The sequence below is a fragment of the Trichosurus vulpecula genome, chromosome 1 (genome assembly GCF_011100635.1).
Source record: "Trichosurus vulpecula isolate mTriVul1 chromosome 1, mTriVul1.pri, whole genome shotgun sequence".
Lineage (NCBI taxonomy): Eukaryota > Metazoa > Chordata > Mammalia > Diprotodontia > Phalangeridae > Trichosurus > Trichosurus vulpecula.
The window spans coordinates 450,151,649-450,156,621 of NC_050573.1; the positions used below are offsets into that span (position 1 = coordinate 450,151,649).

At 33.9% G+C, this 4,973-nt stretch overlaps 1 non-coding gene across 1 annotated transcript; it reads left to right on the forward strand.

Moving 5' to 3' along the window:
* The first annotated feature begins 3,873 nt into the window (after nucleotides 1-3,873).
* Nucleotides 3,874-3,978, forward strand: LOC118835044. The gene has a single exon (XR_005009407.1). It is a non-coding gene; the product is annotated as a U6 spliceosomal RNA (small nuclear RNA).
* Nucleotides 3,979-4,973: the final 995 nt, after the last annotated feature.

Genomic DNA, 4,973 nt, shown 5'->3' on the forward strand with positions numbered 1-4,973 from the left:
AAATTTCAAATGCTGTGGATAAGTTCACTTACCTTGTCAGTGTACTTTCCAGGGATGTACATATAGACGATGAGGTTGACACGTGCATTGCTGGAGCTAGCTCAGTCTTTGGGAGACTCTAAAGGAAAGTGTGGGAGAGAAGAAGTATCAGGTTGTCTGCCAAACTGAAGGTCTAGAGAGTCATTTTGCTGACCTCATTGTTGTATGCGAGGAAACTGAATCGCTTCCATTTGAATTGTCTTAGGAAGATTCTAAAGATCACCTGGCAAGTTAAAGGACTGGACCCCCAGGTCCTTTCTCAAGCTGAACTTCCAAGCATTCAAACTGTATTGCAACTCCAATGATCTGACTACATTGTTTGAATGCCAAATGTACGTTTGCCTAAAAGACTATTTTACGGAGAACTCACACAAGGCAAATGCTCACATGGAGCTCAGAAGAAGCAATATAAGAACACTCTCAAGGTCTCTCTGAAGAAGTTTGGAATTGATTGTGAGACATGGGAGACACTGACATAGGACTGCCCAGCATGGGGCCACATAAAAGAAGGTGCTGTGCTCTATGAGCAAAGCAGAACTGAAGTAGCTCAAAAGAAATATGAAATATGCAAATTTAGACACTACTCCATTCCAAATATTCATGTAAACTATTTGTGCCCTACCTGTGGTAGAGCCTTCCAAGGTCATATTGGTCTGGTCAGCCACAGTCAGACCCATTGGACCTTGACCCCAACATAGTGATGTCATTTTGGTCCTCTTCAAGCAAGAAAACAACAACTAGTGCCAGTATTAGTGCCAGTGGTTGGGGAGATGATGGTGTTATTCCTAGATCTCTTGAGATTTTTTGACTATGGATGACATTTGGTCAGCAAGTGGTGGCAAGGATGTAGGGGGCATTCTCTATAAGGTTTATTCTTCCAGATGATGGTTATATGGGGAGTAGGGCTGGTAGTCTCAAAGGTACTGATATTCTCAGGGGTCTTGGGGTAAGTTAGCTCCTTAGCTATCTCCATCAGGGTCTGAGGGGAACTGATGGTTGAGGTGGTAGCAATGATTTGACTCACCTGATATATGTCATCTATTGTCTCTAATTCAGTGTGCTTTGATTCTTTATCTAGGCTGACTGGCCTTCCCAGGTGGTCAGCAATTGAGGGGGATAGATGGCCTTTTCTTCAAATGGGATGATCCCTGTCAATGTCTGTCCAATCCAGAATAGCAAAAAATCAAATTTAAAATCTTGAAAAATGATCCTGTTCTGGGGAAAGGGAATGGTTTTGGGGGAAATTATGAATTTTGTTTTAGATTTGTTGAATTTGAGATGCCTATAGACTTTCAGGTGGAGATGTCTAGCAGGTAGTTGATGATACAGGAATGAAGCCTGGGGGCTCTATATGTAAATTTGGTAGTCATCTTACGTAGAGATTATAGTTAAATTCATGTGAGCTGATGAGATCTTTAAGAGAGAATAGAGAGAGAAAAACCCTAAGATATACCCACAGAAAGCAGCTGGATCATAAATGATAAACCTGCAAAGGAGACTGATATCAGTCTGATAAGTAGGGAAAGAACCAAGAAAGAACAGTGTCAGGAGACTCCAGGGAGAAGTGAACATCCAAAAGGAGAGGTAGTTAGTATGATCAGAAGGATGAATACAGAGAAAAAAGCATGGGTTTTAATTATCATTAAATCACTTCCAATAGTGGAGAATGTAGTTTCAGTAGAGTAGTGGTGATAGAAGCCAGATGAGAAATGAAAGAATAGTGAGTGGGAAGTGAGAAAGTGGAGCAAAGTAATATTGGCATCTTTTTAGGATTTGAGTTTTTAAAGGGAGGAGAAATACAGGACAATAGTATGAAGATATGTTAGAGGGTTTTTTAATTATTAAGAATGGGGATATTTGGGCATGTTTGAAAGCATCAGGAGATAAGCCTCAGGAGAGGTTTGAAAGTTAGGGAGAGGAAGGGAATAATGGAAGGGATAACTTCTTGGACAAGACAAAATGGGTTGGAATCTAAGTCAATAATGGAGGGATGGGTATTGGCAAGGTGAAGAAGGACCCATCTCATTATGTGAGGATGGGCCAAGGAGTGATGCTGAGATGACATTAATTCATTGGAATTAGAGAATATCAGGAGCCCTTGACTAACAGTCTCGGTATTTCAGTGAAGTATGAGAAAAGGAGGGAAGGGGTAAAATCTTCAAGGCGATAACACGGAAATTATTTATAAGAGGGTGCTCAAATCTGGTTCCTTAGAAGCTTCAATTTTGTAAGAAATACAGAGGCGGCAAAAACAAGCATAAGGAATAAATAAACATGAGGACTATGAATCAAAGATTAAAAGTTTAACATAGAAAGAGAAGATAATGACAATAAGGTATATTAGTCCTTTTTAGACAAAGGCACAGAAAATGAAAAACAAAGCTAACCAATGAAGTAGAAGGAAAGGAGAGAATGGTATTTTAATTAACTACTTAACTGAGACTAAAAAGGGAGAAGAATTAGATAACTAGATAAAAGGAAGAAAGAAAAAAAATTAATGAGTTAATTAAAACTCCAAACCTAGGGAAAGTAATGCCAAACAGTAAAGGAGAGGATTATGGTTAAAGGGAAGATAGCTCATAGTAATAGTTTCCTTAATGTAGATTATGCAAAAATAATTAAAAAGACAAAACACAACATATTGCCTTCAAAAAGGATGAGGAATAAAATAGTCCTAAATCAGAAAAAATCAATATTAAAGATGAATAAAGGAAAATATAAACCTTTAAATGTGAATGGATTAAACAATCTAATAAAAAGAAAAAGTGAATCATCAGATAAGAAAACAAAACCCTACAAGTTGTTGTTGACAAGAAAGCAATCATAAACATAACACACCTAAAGCAACATACCTAAAAATGAATGACCTACACAGGGGTTAGAACAAAATTTGTCACGTATCAGAAGAATTCAAAAAAGCAGAAATTGCTATAACAAATAAAAAAAACAAGACTTTACAATATAGGCATAAACAAGGAAATTACAGTTGCTGAAAGAAAAGAAGCTAGAATGCCAATATTAAACTTGTGTGCTCCAAATTTGATAGCATCTAAATTCATAAATGAAAAAATAACTGAAATACAAGAAGACCTAACCAGTAACACAGTAATAGTAGAAAACTTTGTAATCACAGAAGGGAACTGAAATATCTACCCCTCTCTCAGATTTGCATAAATCTAAAAAGAAAATAGATAAAAGAGAAAATACAAAATTGAACAAATTGCTGGAAAAACTAGAGCTAAAAGACTTATGGCATTTTCTAAGTAAAACTGAAGATGAAGAATATATGTATTTCTCAGCACCATATGGAACTTTTATGAAAAAAATATATTAGGGCACCAAGATATTGCAAATAAATGTTAAAAGACAGAAATAGTAGCTATATCCTTTGCCAGCCATAAAGCAATAAAATAATAATTCAGGGGACTCAAAGGAAAAACACAGACCCAAATGGAGACCTAACAATGAAATCCTACATAATGAGTAGGTCAGAGAACACATCATACAACAACTAATGATTATGTGAAAGTAAGTGATAAATATACTAAAATTTCTGAGATTCAGCTAAAGTAGCCTTTGAAGGGGGGGAATTGTATCCCCAAAAGTACACATTAACAAAAAAGAAAAAAAATAATAAACCAAATATGTATTTTAAAAATTAAAAAGTCAATAAATAAAGCCAAGTAGTTAAAAAGAGATGTTGAAAATTAGAGGAGAAATGGATAAATTAGACTATAGAAGACTATAGAAATGATAAAATTAAAAGCTAGTTCTTTGAAAAGACTAACACAATTGGAAAACCTTTAGTCAATTTGATTAAAAAGAAGGGAACCCTGTCCCCTTCAGCAATGAATATTTTAAATTGGAATCACACTGAGAAGATTAGCATGGCCTCTGCATACATATGACATTCAAATTAGCAAAGCATTCTATATTTTTATTAAAAAAGAAAAGAAAAAAATAAACTAGGAACTTTACTTCTCCCACCTTCCCCCAAAAAGGAAGAGAACAGAAAATCAAATCAACAAAATAGTAAATGAATAAGGTGAAATCACCACAAAACCAGAAGATATATATAAAGAATTATCAAAACTTATTAAGTAGTTATATCATAACAAAACTGAGAACACAAAAGAAATGTAGGAATACCTTCAAAATATTGTAAATAGAAAACCAACTAGAAATCCTAAATAATCCAATTATTTAGAAAAGAAATTAGAACCTATTCTAAATAAAAAGAATTAAAAGTGGAATGAGAAGAGGCCAGGGAAGCTCCTGGTCCTGTTGGATTCACAGGATAATTCTATCGAACCCTTAAAGAACAATTAATACTAATACTAGACAAATTATCCTCATATGCTGAAAAAGAAAGCTCTCTAACAGAATCCTTTTATATATGATTGAATTTTAAAGGCAAAACTGAGTTTAGGGAAGAAGACTTAATGACTCAGCAAGTTCAGACTTAAATGTTTGACCTTGTTGACAAAATATTCACATGCCTTCCTCCAATAACCATGCCTTTCAACTTTTACAAATTAGTAGTTTAAGTTTATATTGTAATGAATGCATTTTGACCTTGTGCATTTGAAATTTATGAGTTGTAATATAACATTTTATCTTGTCTTCCTTACTTCAAATGAATATAAAATAAATCATTTTATCACGAAAATTTCATTTAAATATGTTTGTCGTTAGAACACTGGCAAAAATGTCATGCCTATATTTATTTATATATTCATATTTATTTACATATTCATATTATATGAGTATAATATTTTATATTTATTTATATTAATTTTAGAATACTGAATATTCTTCCTACTGTAATGCAAGCTCTATGAGGTTGAAGGTATGATGTCCTCAGCAACTCTTATAATATTTGTTCAATTTATGAATGGATATTTAATAATATATTTAATATTTAATAATGATAT